The sequence below is a fragment of the Pteropus alecto genome, unplaced genomic scaffold (genome assembly GCF_000325575.1).
Source record: "Pteropus alecto unplaced genomic scaffold, ASM32557v1 scaffold21, whole genome shotgun sequence".
Classification (NCBI taxonomy): domain Eukaryota; kingdom Metazoa; phylum Chordata; class Mammalia; order Chiroptera; family Pteropodidae; genus Pteropus; species Pteropus alecto.
Window position 1 is genome coordinate 23805279 of NW_006436282.1, and position 15831 is coordinate 23821109.

The 15831-nt window shown below is 41.0% G+C and overlaps 1 protein-coding gene across 8 annotated transcripts in view; it reads left to right on the forward strand.

The window, feature by feature from the left end:
- The window catches only part of BBS9 (Bardet-Biedl syndrome 9), a 417354-nt gene that overhangs the window by 291555 nt on the left and 109968 nt on the right, over positions 1 to 15831 (forward strand). The window lies entirely within an intron of this gene.

Sequence of the window (15831 nt, forward strand, 5' to 3'; positions counted from 1 at the left end):
CACAGCCGCGCTCTTTCCAGAGTAAGGAATGTGCCTGTAGTTGTCTTTGGGGTTTACGTTTCCTATTAAAGTGGTGATAGCCGAGAAAACTGCTTTCACGTTTCTCCTCAGATATCCCAGGGTAAACACTTGGATAAATATTCTTGGGGTATTTGCTTGCTAGACATTCCTAGAATGGCGTGTTTTTTTTTTTTCTTCCCTCTGCTTTTAAATATATGATCCATTTTGTTTTGCTTCTAACCAATAAAAGTGGATTAGAGAATAGAACTAAATGTGATCTCGCGATACCATATTTCGTAAACGAAAATAGCATGACGCGAACAGCTCATGTCGTCCAGGTGAGTCGCATCCCTTCTGCCGTTTGCTTGGGTTGTGGTCATCAGAGAAAGAGGGACGAGACGAAAAGGCTGGGGATCGGGAGACGTGAGCTTCACGTCGGCTTCAGGGCCGAGGCGCGTCTGGGCCGGAGTGAGAGAGGGCAGCTCTCCCTTCCATGGGCATCTGTGGTGGTCAAGGGCAACCGGGTCAGCCCCTCCCACAGTCAGAGGGGCCGAGCCGTCAGGGGTGCTGCTCGGGACCTTTAGAGGCAGCAGCTCCAACCATGTCTTCCCTCTTTTTAGTGTCTCTCTCTGTGGCTGCAGTAAGGCGCATAAGGTAAACAAATGTGTTAGATGCAGCAGCTGTGGCATCTATGTCCTCATGAAGCAAGGACCATGGTATGGGACGTGGTGTGGTTTTCTCGTCTTCCTTCTTGCATGCTTTTTGTGCACCTCCCCGCCACCCGTGCTGATGTTCTTTCTGCTGCTTCCTCTTCCCCTCACTCAGCATTCCTAGAAGTAAAAAGGAATGCAAGTGAAACTTAAAAAAATAAACATGGAGACAGCATAGCATAATCTAATAAGCACAGGCTCTGGAGGCGGACAGACCAGGGTTTAGGTCCTACCTCTATGCCTAACTACTCACATGACCCTCAGTATGTTAGTTGATTCTCCAGAATCCTGGTTTCTTCCTTTCGAGAGTGGGTATAATAATGCCTCCCTTGTTGCCAGGGCCTTAGATATTTGTGAAGCACCTAGTACAATGCTTGGCACAGAGACACACTCAAAACACTCACGCTAGACTTATTACCATTGTCGTGTGTGTATATATATATATATGCATAATTCAGCTTCTGAATTTGGTGGATGGTGGGATGGGAATAGTTGATTTGGTGTCGTGGGATTCTGTAGTCTATGGTTTGGAGTATTTTTTTTACCTTAATCATGCGCAGATAGAACCTCACTTTTATTCCAAAATGATATTTTGGAATTGGCATTTCAGAATAGAAACGCCTTCCTAGAAACAGTTCTCGTAGTTTGTCTTGATTCAGGCCCCCTTCATCTTATTGCCATCCTCCTAATGGTCCTTTAACTTCTACTCGTCCGTCTTCTGTCCACTGTTATGGGATTATTTTCCTAAGAAAGAAATATTTAAGCTTAATGAGCTATTAAATGAAAAATATTCACTATAATTGGCACTCAGCATATGGTTCTTCCTCCTTCCTTGCCAATTGGAAAACCAAAGGGGGATCGAGGGAAAAGGACAAATATATAGAAGAGGAAACTTAACAAGAGATGGATGTGGCCCCGTCGGCTGGCGTATCTCTCAGTGCCTTCTCTTCCCCATGTCCCCGTTGGAGCTGCTTTGGGAGCAGCCGTTGGGAGTCCAGTGGCAATGCCGTGGGCAAAGACCTGGACACCCAGCAAGAGCAGAAGCTCCCTTAGTCACGTATCTCGATTATGGAACTTCAGTCATCTGTTTAAGTGGCTAGATTTGGAAGCAACTCGACGGCCGTGTCTGTGTAAGCCCTTGGTGCAGAGAAAAGGAGGAGGAGAAGGAAGGAAGGGAGAAATGAAAAAAATGAAGGAAGGTAGGAAAATGCATTTGCTCACAAACCAGGACTCTATAAGCCGGCTCTGTGCCTGTCATGCCTAGTCTAGCCAAGTTCATTCCACGGGGTAGATTGAGACTGTGCACGTTTGTGCTTCACTGTCGCGGTCATAATCACTTGCTTTTATTTCGATGACCCACTTTTTGACTCTGGTCGAGTGACGTTCCTGCCCACTCGCCTTAATCTAATCATCATAATGACTTTTTAAAAAACCGTTCAATCAATGCCTTTTGTCATCGATGTGCTCTGTCATTGCCGATTATGGCTTTCCTCCCTAGAACTCAAAATTTTTACACACTTATTTCTGTACTTAGCGCGTTTTTGAGGTAGAAGAAACATGTAGAATTTTTGCTGTTTTACAAATAGAAAGTGGAGTTCAGAAAAGCCAAATATCTTGCCCAGAGTTGCCCGGTACCGGAAGGGTTTAGTCGAGAATCCAACCTCCGAGCCCGCTGTGCGCCACACACGACGGCAGAGACCCTTCCGGCCTGAGACCCTCCCGTGGGAGCTGTTCGTCATCTGGCCTTCTTGTCGCTTCAGTCGGGCTAGCAGTGTGGGAGGGAAAGGCAGAAATAGTTTCACGCAGTCTCTTTTCTTTGCTCTGAGGAATATATGGAAGATTTATCTCTGTTTTGTGCTTAATTTTTGTTACCTCTGTAGGTGACGTGGTACCATTATCACAGAGATAAGAAGTACTGTGAGTTTTTTCCGCTTCCAGCCAGCAATGTTAGTTTAGCTACAACAGTCATTTCAGAATACGTGAAGGTGGAGAGGCGTGTTAGAAAGGAGCGGATGACTGAACACGTACGTGTACAAGTTCTTTTCACAGACATGATCTCTCTGTAATAGCTGGGCAGGAACTCAGAGCTCATCTCCGCTCACCTCCCTCCCTTAACTGAGGTACCTGGCCTAGGAAGATGAGGTGGCTTAGGGCTGGAATTAAAGGGCAGGAGTGAGTGTGATTTACCATGTTCCCTATTAAATTGCAGATGGATAAACATCTCAGAATAAATACCCCTTGGTCTTCTAGCTTCGGGACTTTACGAGCCCAGCACTTTGGATGTGCCTTTCTCCGTAAAGGCCACGATGACAACATCCTCCCTGGCGTCCCGAGGTTGAAAGTCTTCCCCGCTCGGAATTACCTTACGGACCCCTCAGCCGCGCGTTGCCCCTGCCCGCCTTTAGCAACCTGCAGGTTCTGCCAGGGCTTAGTATGAAAAGCATTCACCGTGAGCCGCTTTTTCCGGGTGAATTCTTTCTATTCCAGAACCATCGGACTTGCATGTTTCTTGTCTGTCACTCTGATGTTTTGCATCTTTCTGCTGGGACGTTGCACTTTCAGGAAATGTCTTTTCTTCTCATCTCAGCTGTATGCATTCTACCCTGAGAGGGAGAGTCACAGAGGGCCGGCAGGGTAGTATTAAAAAAAATTCTAAATGTGAGTGTTCTTAGCGGCCCAGCTGGCATTCTCATACGTGTCGTTACCTGTGTCTGCCATGCAGGTGCTTGAGGCTGGCATTTGTGTCAGATTGCTAGAGGCTTCCTTTTAGGACCTCAGTGCCTATGCCAGTATTTCGATGGCCCTCATTACAGCCAAGATTTGAATATCTCAAGCACATATGCAAAATTCAGTGCATATTTGATTGGGCCTAACTCACGGTGTTTGGCGACAACATTTCAACCCCGTCAGCACGGAAGCTTTTATCACCTCTGTATGGGTTTTTAAACTTTATGTGATCTAGGCGATGCTTTGCCCACCAAGAGATGGTATGGATTAGTGACGGCTCATCAGATGGAAGCCTGGCGAGCAAATGTGGGCCCCACAGCGAGGCAGGCAGGGCAAGACGGGCAAGGAAAAAGGCTTAAAGACAATACAGGCTGCTCAAGGGCCTCCAGTGAAATTCTCCTAATGTGGTCAGATGAGTGGGAAGTCGTAATGGGCCCTGCCTTCAGCTGCATCTTCATTGGCGCTGCCAGATTCCGGGGCCAAAAGGAAGCCAAGAATGGGGGAGAAAGAAAGCAAAGAGGGTTCGATTAGTAAGGCAAGTCTTTTCGAGGATGTGGGTTAGAAAGCTTATTCTGAAGTGTGGTGCGGACCACCTACGGATTAGTATTCTGTGTGTCTTTACTACATTAAGTGATAGGATAATATAGAGAGTATAAATCTAAATAAGGTATCTGTTCTATCCTTTTGAGAGATATAATTAAAACTCTCACTTTTTAATGTTTTAAATGAGTTAACGACTTTTTTTTTTTTTTTTTTTTTTTTTTTTTTTTTTTTTTTTTTTTTTTTTTTTTTTTTTTTTTTTTTTTTTTTTTTTTTTTTTTTTTTTTTTTTTTTTTTTTTTTTTTTTTTTTTTTTTTTTTTTTTTTTTTTTTTTTTTTTTTTTTTTTACCTTAAGGGCTAGATGTTATTTTGAGGCTACTTCTAAATGACCCATTTCAACAGAATTTAAATTTAGTTCTCTGAGGTCTCACTTAGATGTTTGATCAGACAGATGGTATTTACTTTCATATTGTCAGTGCGATTTAGCTGTTGGTTTTATACTTTATTTGAATTTTTATAAATTTGAAGTCTTTCATTAAGGAAATTTAGACGAATTCGATATAGGAAAGGCTGCAGGAAAGATTACAAAGTGGCTTCTGAATCGATTTCTTCTACACAGAATATAATGCTTTGTCCATTTTTAAAAAAGGAACAGACTCCAAAGTGGGAAAATGCTGTTGTGACGTGGACTTCGGCATCAGAAGTGCCTGGGCTCCCGAGCTCTCTCGGCCCTTTACCAATTGTGTGATGTAGCGAAAGTTTCCTATCTTGTCTACTTCTCGGTTTTCTCAGCTATAAATAGGAATAATAATGGTCTTTTTACCACAGATTCTTTGGCCAAGTTAAACACAATAGTGTGTAGAAAGTGCTTAGCAGGGGCCCGGCACAGAAAATTCTCACTAAATATGAGCTTCTATTAAAAATAATTATAAATACTAATGTAAAATCTCAAAGGTACCTGTGAGAGCTTGACAAAGGATTCTAGAGTTAGAAGAGTCAAAATATGAGATCAGACAGGAAATTTCTTAAGAGTATAAAATTTGCTTTTTCAGAATGTTTATTATAAAGTAACGGTAAATTGGAACATTGCAATTATAAAAAGACAGCTTGACGTACCAACTGGAAAGTTCAAAATTGATTAAAGTATGGAAGGTTTGAGACTAATTGGTATCAGAAAAGGTCTACCCCAAATGGGAGCTCATGTTTCATTGTTTTCATTGGTAAAACAAAAGGTTTGTTTGAAAATAAGTAAAATTAGGATTAACAGTAAGTTTATTTTATCATATATTTGCTGAAATTTATGACTACAATTATGAACTAATCCTTAGAGACAACCGTGAAAGAATCATGCAGGATTTTTTTTTGTTTTTACTTTGTTTCTGGCATGATGATACATGCTTAAATTTGACCGTACAGGCACCGTTACAAAGAGTGTCCTTTTTTAGGAAAACTGTTCCAAGGCACCATCCATTTTCTTAGGATTCTTTCCTCATCTTTTGTTATTCAAATCATTTTCTTCAGAAATGTCTGTCATATCATTCCTGTCAATTTTGTTCTCTTCATCATTAACTGGACTGACTGCCGTCATTGTCCTCGCCTGTGACAAGAGCAGTTCTCCAGTAACACTTTAACTACGTTAAATCTCGCATCATTTGCGAGATTTGTAATTTCCTTCTGCAGCCAATTTATGCTGTATTTGCAACAATTTTAAACAGTTGGTGAGAGAGGAACTAATATAAAAAGTTGACAATAGGGAGGATTCATCTAGTGAAAGGTATTTGAATAGAGACTAATATTTTATAAGTGATCAGTTAGTCTTTATGCTATGCTTTTACTTTTCTATGACTATAGTTGAGATAATTAAAACTTCTATAAGTAGGAGAATCCACCACCACCTTCCAATAATATATGTAAAAATTTAGAATGTGCTAATCTGAACTCAGATCTCTTGTGCTAATGTGGAATTTCAAGCAGTGGAGGGAGAAAAAGATGAATTAGTTAAAAAATGCTGCTGGGAACTGGCCAACCATTTGGAGGAAAAAAAACCAGATCCCTTAGTCCATACCATGTGCCGCAACACATTTCAGATGGATAAGAAATTTAAATGTAAGACAACTAAATCACAAAAACGCAGAAGATAGAGGTGGTTATATAGTTATGGAGGCAGCCAGAAGCGTATAAACCAAGTTGTGTGTTAATGGTAATTATCCTGGGTAGTGGAGTTACAAGTGGCGTCTGAGTATCTTTCCACTCTTTCTCTTCCATATATTGTGTGTATTTTACTACAGATAACTCATATAACTTGTAAAAAGAGGGACCATGATAGAAAGTACCAATAAGAAATCCATTATAATTGTATCAGAAATGGGGGTAAGGAAAAAACAAGGACTAGTTTTATAAATCAAGAAGATTAATGGCTTTTTATTCTTCACAGGAAATGTTATTCCAGGGCAGTGACCACATGTTTATGGGGCTTGTTTGTATTCCAGTTCTGATAAGCGAACCCAGGTCCTTCCTAGCACTCGGCATAAATGCGTGCAGCCAGGCTATGGATCCTGCCTCCTTCCCGCCCCTGTGTCTCCTCTCCAAAAGTTGGTCGAATCATGCACGTTATTACACTCTGAGTAGTTTTTTCACCTTTTCATGAGTGACTTCAGAATTGCTAAGTCCGGTGAACACTTTGCCTACAACCCACTGGGCTGTTCTGCAGAGTTTTACAACGAGACCATTTCCTTTTTAGAACCTTCTCATTCCTCGCCTTCTTGTTCACCATTGGAAATTGTTTTTGCCCCTCAGGTCTGTCTTTTCCAGTTGGCTTTGTGGCTTCTTGTTCCCATTCCTGTCTTTTGACTATTGGTGTTCTTCATGCTTTCCTAGACAACCTCATCCAACTACCACCTGAATTCCGTGTCCTTCTAAGTTTGTATTTTTGTATCTGGCCTCTCTTCCAGGCATCACATGTCTCCCTTAGTACCCCACAGGCCTCTCCGATTCCACACGGCTGAGTGGAATTCATCTTCCGTGTGTCTGATCTCTGCATGGTATTATCCAGTGCCTGGGCCAGGGACCTCAGGGACAACCTTGACTGTTTCCTTTACTCACCATGTTCACTTAGTCCCCAAGACCTGATGATGGCACCTCCCAGATAGATCTCTCTCACTATCCACACTGCTATCACCATGCTCAACGCCCTTATTTTTTATTTAAACTATTAAAATGATCTCCCAATAGTCTCCTTGTATTAAGGTTCTTCCTTTATTTTAATACTTCCATAGAAAACAAACAACTTATGAATGTGTATAGCAGAATTATAACCAAAACGTAGAAGCAATTCAAATATTCATCAACTGATGAATGGATAAATAAATGTGGTATATCCATACAGTGGACTATTCTTTAGCAATCCAAAGAACTACACCACAGATGAACCTTGAAAACATGCTACGTGAAAGAAGCCAGTCCAAAAGACGATATATTATATGATTCTATTCATACAGAATGTCCAAAATAGGCAGATTCGTAGGGACAGAGTGTATGAGTGTTTGCCTCGGGCTAGGAGTGGGATGGGGAAGCGGAATGGGTAGTGATAGCTGATGGGTATGGGGTTTTCTTTTGGGTGAGACAAATGTTCTAAAGTTAGATTGTAGTGATGGTTGCACAACTCTGAATTTATTAAAAAGCATTGAATATATATTTTTAAAAGTGTGAATTATAGGATATGTGGATTATATTGCAATCAGCTGTTAGAAATGACCCGTATCTTTTAGTACACAGATAAAATGCATTCTTTGTAGAAATGTAGAAAATTCAGATGAGAAAAAGAAGAAAATCAAAAATCAATAATAATCTAACCATCTTGAAATAGTCGCATACACTACTACATATAAATTTAGGTATGCGTATACATATCCTTCCAACCCTTTTTCTTTGCTCGTATGTACCTTTGTTTTATTAAATTGGATCATTCTGAACCTACTGCTTTATAACCCACTTTACTTATTTTTATATAGTAATATATCTAACATTTATTGAGCCTGCCCTGGTTCTGAGCATCTTGGTGTAGTGTCATGTCGTAGACCACCTGCCCCTAGCTGAGAATAACAGAGCCGGGAGGCAAACTCTGTCAGGCCAACGTCACATCTTGTCCCTAGGATTGCATTGCCTTGTGATGCCCAAGTGGGCTTGAGAAGTACAAGATGGAGCTAGTGAGCTGCGTACAGTATAAATTCTAGTAAGACTTGCCAGGATTTTAGGGAACTTTTGTGCTGCACACACTAAAACAGCCCCCAAGCTCTTGATTACAATGGGAAATTGAATGTATAACCCACTTTAAAAACTTTAATTATATCATTATCGCATTATTAAATATTATATGTTATTTTAATAGCTACATACTTTACCAGCCCCCTTTTGGCAAATATGCAAACTATTTCTGATTTTAGTATGATAAATAATTATTTAGTGAATATTCTTGTAGTCAAATTCGTGTACATCTGCAATGAATTTATCCTTTTCCATGAGTAGGAGTTTCTTTAAAAAAAATAGAGATCTGGGTGTGTTACTTCCCTAATTGAAAAGATTCTACAGCTCCCTGTTACCTACCACATTAAATCAAAAGTCCTAAGCCTTAAAGGCAGTGTTCTTTACTAAGTAGACCCGCGTTATCCTTCTAGTTGTTATGTCCTGCACTTTCTTCCTTACGATCCTTTGCCGATACCGAATTACTCGATATTTTCCAAATACCCGTGCTTTGCAAGCTTCTGTGCATTTAGATAAAAGTTAGTCTTAGAAAGGCAATCTTCAGCTGGTGCTAAAATGACCATTAAGTTCTGAAGACCTGGTTCAAATGATGCTCCACAAAGCATCCCCTGAGGAATTTTAGCTCAAGGGAAAGATCGAAGCTGGAAAAGAAGCTTTCGATACCCCCAAGGTAGAGGTCATCATTTTGCAGTGGTGAAACCTCCGAGCGAGCGAAGGCTTAGGGAGGAGGGAACACTGGATTTGGGACGTAGCTGCAGAGCCACGAATTGGGACAAGAAGTGGATTCTACAGGGAGGAGAGAATATCCAGAAGAGGTGGTGTCAGCACTCTCAAGGATAGAAGAAGGCCAAGGATAGACCCTTCTGGAAGCAGAAGGAATAATACAGGAAGTAGAAGAAGTAGAAGTAGAAATAGGCTCAGGGTTTGTATTTCTTTTCTTTTTCTTCTCTTTAAAAAGATAGTTAGAGATGTTTAAAGATCAGGGGGTGGTGGTGACAAGATGAGACTGATAAATTCCAACATTCAGGTTAAATCGGAAGCTTTGAGGAGGCAGAGAAAGAATCTGGAATATAGGTAAACCGAATAGATTTGATATTTGAGAAGAGAAAAAATTTGAGAACCTAGATATAAGTTAGGAATATATGAAGATTTTAAAAAAAGGAAAGTTTAATGAAGTCCAGCCACATGAACTTTGACATTTTATAATGATCTATGAGAGACCAAGAAAGGGTGAATGGTGAGGTGGTAAATTAAAGTTGATTTGCAGTAGCCACTGTGGGAAGGACAGGCTCAGCCATGTAGCAATTGTGCAGCTACTTACTCTTTCGGAGTCAACGTTTCCTAGCTTGAAATACTGAGATAACACCTCCTTGCTTCAAAATAACATACTCTTTGAAAACTCAAACTATATCGTGTGAGCAAAGAAAGCGTTCAGTTATTAATAGGATGCTCATTCTTATCCATTATAATAGGGAGTCCATAATGGGATGAATGGAAGGTTAGTGGAAGAGTATTTGAATCCAGGATTCGAGTTGTATTTGACAGGAGAAGCAATTAGAAGGAAGGTCTGCCATCAAAGACCTAATAGAAAAACATTCTCCCTGTGTGTACTGAGCAAATACTTGTTGAGAGACAAGCTGGCTGGTAACTAATTACAATGCGATGACCAAAGCCTTGCTTCTTGGAAGTAGGGTTGTTAATACAGGAAGAGAATACCAGGGGAGTTTTAGGAATTTCCTTCCCTGCAGATGTTTAAACGAATGTAGACACTCAGCAGTCTAAAGATAATTTGGGAAAAACCCTGCCTGAAAGCAGGGAGATAAATTAAATACCTTTTAAAGAACATCACTATTTTTATTTCTTTAATCATGTCATATGGACAAATCTGTAAAATGCTCATTTTTACCCTCACTCAGCTCTAAATCGATCTATCTTTTCTTTGGACTATTCTCATATGAAATATTACAGTGGAAACCCCAATCGTGCAATTTTTGGTATCCTTAAAAATTGCTTCAGTTGGCCAAAAGAATAGTATCTCAACACGGCAGAGCATCCCTCAGGAACATATTATTTCTGAGCGTTGTGTTATATCAAAAATAACTTTTCTCACATACAGTTGACATTTGGGCTGTTTTATCTTCAAATACGAGGATGAAAAAATTGGTATTTATTTCAGCAGTTGCTGGCATGAAGGGATTTCTACAGAGTCACCAGAAACTAGTGATAATTTTTTTCTAGTTGTCTTCCCCTCCACTTGTGCTACCTTAGTGGTTCTGTCTGCAACAGTAAGGTTTTACTGGTTTCCCTCAAAATCGTAATAAACATAATTCCTATTTTTTTTCCCTTCAACTTTTACTCTCAGCATTTACTATCTCTCTAATTCAGTTTGTAACAAAAGTTTTTTTCTTCGCTTTCGGTGTAAATTCATGAATATTATTAAAGTTGTATTTAGTGTTTTTCATTTTCTTTTAGATTTTAGGGTGCCTGGATAAAATATTTTAAGTGCCCAAAAGTAATTCATCCATCAGTGACTTACTGAGACTGTCATTAAGACTGACTCGACATCATATTATTTGCATTTAAAAATTTCACATGCTCGAATAGCGAGAATATCACAGATAGATGGGGCAGACCCAGCAATTCGGCCCATTCCTGCGGCTTCGTCATTTTAAATTCTGGCCAATACACCTGGCCTAAAATGGGAAAGGCGCTCTGCTTCTGACGCTGTGCAGCCCCAGCAGGCGAGGATGTTCTTCCATTTGGAGCCGTTGTGCCGAATGAGCCCAGTCCGTGCTGCCTACCTTCTAAAAATCTCTCATACGAAACTTAAAAAACAAACAAATCAATTTTTACTGTCATTATTCAAGTGAATTGTTGGGATAGTCATCCCCTTCTGATTTATGTGTAATGTGGATATTTCCTAAACAATTAAAAATTTAAATGAAAAACTATTCTCGTTTTGGTGGTTCTCAGAACATATAAATATCGGATTCTAAACAGTAAAACACCTTTAGTCGCATTCTTCTGTATGGTCTTTCTCAGCTCTACATTTTTTTAAATGTAGCTTTTTGTTTTTGAAATGTTTAATTTCTTACTTAAAATTAGGTACTCTAGTTAGCTAGAATTTTTGTATGTCTTTCAAGTCCGCTTTCTGAGCCATGCTCCAGTGTCATGTGGAAATTGTTACCCCAAAATAAAGTGATGTCACTCTCCAGCTTTCAGAAGCCATGATTTACGCTGATACCGATAAGATAGATGATTTTTATTTAGTACAGGTGTTTGCGTGTGGATTGCTCTAAGATATTTTTGGTGTTTGTTAAAAATAGGCTTGGAAATGACTGCAATCATAAAACAAGAAGCAGATACACTGTACTATGATCCATGGCCAGGGGCGTAAGGTTCCAGCTCACTGGCACTTCAGTTATAAGGAAACACAACGGCAGATGTTACGGGCTCAGGTGTAGAAGTTGGGTGGACGTCAGTGAAAAAACTAAAATATGGTGCAGCACACCTTACCAGTGGGATATTTAGACAATGTGTGTGACTGCGTACTTCACCTACACAAGTATGTTACCTAGTGTTATGTTTTTATTTTTTTAACCCATTTCTCATTTAGGAAAAAAAGTGCAGCTCACTGCCAGCGTTAATTTAATTTTACATAAATGTGATCTTTGAGGCTGAAGCAAATCTGACTGGTTTTCAATGTGAAAAATAAAATATAAAAACTGTTCTTGGAGTTATTTCTGAACAGAATTTGTCTCTAATCCTAACGTAACACAAATGTACACACAAATTGGATTCATCAAATGGATCTTCAGCTAACGGCTGTTTGAGAACGATGTTAACATCATGCGTAGGAGTGCTGCATTTTCTAGGATTTGACATTTTCAGCCATCAAGAATTACTGTATTTTATAAATGGAAATACCACTACTAAAAACAGAATGCTATAAATAGAATGATGTCATTTGTTTCCCAAGACCATCGATATACTAGAGCGATGTGAAAAGAAGAAAAGTGAGCTATTTTGTGGCAAACTTTGGGGGTGAGGTGAGGACTGTGATCCGCGAGTTATCTGGGGGTAAATGTTGTAGCCACAAGTGCCGCCGGCGAGTATTCTTGGGGCAAACGGGAAGTGCGTTAAGAGAGAAAAATATATTTTCTCTCGAATGAGATGAAACATCAGAGTGTGATAATTTTTTAAACTTCATATGTTAACTCTTGGAAAATCATTTATAATTTATACACTTTATGTATTTATAAATTATACACTTCATGCATTATTTCCTTTGAAAAATGCATCATATACGAAGCCAAGATCGAGACCTCAATGTCAAGTTTATTGCATGCGTATGAAGTTCCGGGCATTGTTGTAGCTACTCAGTGCACAGTGCTGAACTGGATAAACACGGCCCCCGCCCTCATGTAGCTTACGTTCTGGTGGGGGAGGGGACAGTCAAACACAGGAAACAGATTTCAGACAGTGAAAACGCCATGCAGAAAAATAAGTCAGAGGAAGGGGAAGCAGTGTCGGTTATGAACCGTTTGTGCCTGCTGCTTCTAACTAAAACCTGTATCTCTCTCTCTTTTTTTTTTCAAAAAATCTTATTATTTGAGAGAATCCTTATGTGACGAGTTAAAACAATTCTATGTTCGATTATTTAATATGATAGTTTAGTTCATTACTGTTAATAGTATTTGGGCACCACAGTCTTCAAAGTTTTCCGATGAAAGAATGTGTTTCATTTTTCAGAAAAGAAGCAAAAGTAATTCTCGAAAAGTTTTTCTAATAAATTTGATAAATAGCTACAGTGACCTTTAAAACATTTTGTACCATAAAAACGCTTTTCACGTTATTTCCAGCGCACGTTTTGAGTTTATTCCTCTTTGTGTTGCACCATCAGTCGTCGTGAGCAGGCACTGCTCCCTGTGCCGCCTCGGAGGGCAGAGGCTGTCATCCGTTTCCACACGTGGTTGTGGGATTGATTTGAATCGAATCATTTGCCCAACCACTGTGTCCTCCCCCTGTTTCCCATCTCTCAGGTCTCTGCTTCTCCCGACCCACCTCCAGCACCGGCTCCGCCGTGGTCTGCCCCTCCCCTGACCCTTTCTGCTCTGCCCTAGATCTCTTGTCACTTTCCAGCCTTGAGTAAATCTTTGGCTTTTCTTGGATCGACTCTGGGACTGGAAACTTTGCTAAAATTAATCATAAAACTGACTCACCTGCTTCTATTTCCTTTTCATGCCATGTGACCTCACCCGGGCCTTCCTCTGCTAATCAGTGTTATTGGCTTGTTTTTGATTGTCTTCCTAACTCATTCCCAGCAGAAGTTGGTTCTTGTGATTTTGCTCGAGCTCCACCCTCTTCTCCTCCTCCAAACTGGGCAGAAAACATCACTCCTACCATTCCATGAAGGTCAGAATTGTCCACAGCAAACTCTACTTCTCATCGATTTATTTAAAAATTTCTTCGTAATTTTATTCATCTTTTGTCTTTCTTTTCTTTCTCAGAAGACACAGTTGGTCTTAGGATCAAACTCAGACTCGTTACCTTGAACTGCCGGGACTCTGCTTCCTCTCTGTCTTCCCATCCATTCCTCCGCCAGCAGTCCACCCCCAGTTCTCACCCTCTGCTTTTGCCACATAAGTCCCCTTTCAGCCCCACTCAAGCTTTTTCCTGCCTCTGGTCTTTGCATATGGCATTTCCTTTGCCTTGAATAGTGTCCTCTACCCACCCCAAATGTTCCCTGGTGCCACAGATAGTCATACTCACTAGCTAATTTATAGCCATTCTCAGGTCTCAAGTTATGGGTCACTTTCCTGTCAGAGGTCTTCTGTGACCCTTATTATTCTTGTTCGTGGCCTCTTTGACTTTTCTCCATAGCACGAAGCATACTTAGTATTTATATCTTCATCGTAGGTGTATTTAACATTTCTCCCACTGTTGTATAAGTTTCATGAGGAGAGGGACCATGTCTGTGTTGTTCATTGCCAGATACTCAGCTCTGTGCCTGTCATGTCAAAGGCAGTTGACAGGTGAGTGGCATCTTCTCCTGCTTCCCTCTTTCCTTAGGGACCTTGTAGCCTCGTATTCATCTCATCGAGTTATCTTTTCTTTTTTTGCGATCACCTTTGCATTTCTAAACTTGGGTCAGTTCTTCTTTGTTTCATTCTATTAACTGTCTTGTTTTTCTTCCCCTCCAGACTTATAAGTTATACCAATTATACTATAATCTCTTAAATATAAATTTGAGATAAAGCGAAATAGCAGTATCTCTAAACAATTCATCTTCTGGCCTAAAGAACGATATTAGGAGCTTAATGAACACATGTAAAAATTTTAAAAGGGGTAAAGGAGTTTTATTCACTAAATAAGACTATTTTTTGTCCACTTAACAGATTTTTTAAAAATAGCACCATATTCCAGGCACGATGCTGGGCACTGGGATTTGCTGATGAAGAGGAGTGACAGCATTTCCCCCCCACCCTGTCACGGGCTTGCAGCCTGGGGGCGGTGCACAGCTTCACAGGAGAATTTCAGGTGGTGGTCCATGCGGCGGAACAAACAGGGCGTTGAGAGGAACAAACGTGGTGGCGGCTGCTGTAGGCGGGGCGACGGGAGAAGTCCTCTGTGAGGAAAAGGACGAGGAACTAGGGGAATAGCTTTCTGAGCTGAAGGAAGAGAATTTAAAGGTCACAAAATAGAAAAAGGTACATGCACGAGGTGATGGACATGTTCTTTAACTCACTGGGAGGATCCTTTCGCAGTGTGTGCACGCGTCAAATCATCACGTGGGAGACTTTAATATCTAAGAGTTTTGTTTGTCAGTTTTACCTTAATAAAGTTGGGGGGAAGGGGGAGAACTTAAACGCCTGGAGTGGGAGGAAGGGCTTGGTGCATTCAAAACACCCATGGCCTCCCTGGCTTGATCTTCATGAGGAGGAGTGGAACGCCACCTCGTGTGTGTTCCTCACACTCATCATAAGGAATTTTAGGTGTTGGGACTGGTGGGAAGCCACTGCGTGGTTTGAAGCAGGGAAAGCACATGATGTGATCTATGTTTTGAAGAATTACTATGGCTCCTGTTTGGGGGATGATTTAGAAAATGCTGGAATGGGAACAAGGGCAGAGCCTGAGAGATGATTATGGAAGTTTAGCCGAGAGACAGCAATGTCTGGGATTGCGACAATAGGGATAGAATTAGAAAGATCTAAGTCATTTTTAGAGGCCAGAATACGTATAGAACTTGGTGCCGAATTGCCCGTAAGGGGCGAGGTGCGGGAGGAAGCGAGGATGGCTCCTGGACGGCTGGCTTTAGTGACGAGGTGGACAGAGGCGCTGTTGGGGAAAAGGAGAGTCCGAGGGAAGCACAGTGTGTGTGCACGTGGGTGAGAGGGGGACGGAATGCACGATGCAGTTTCGACCAGTGTCATTGAGAGGCCCAGAGGGTACCCAGCTGCGGGGCTGCAGCGGTCTAGGGCTCAGGGGAGAAGGCCGGGCTGCAGAGAGCCTGCGGGGCACAGCAGCCTCTGTGTGGCGTCTGAAGCTGGATGGGCTCATTTGTATGGAGAGAGAAAAGGGAAGGTGGCGGGGG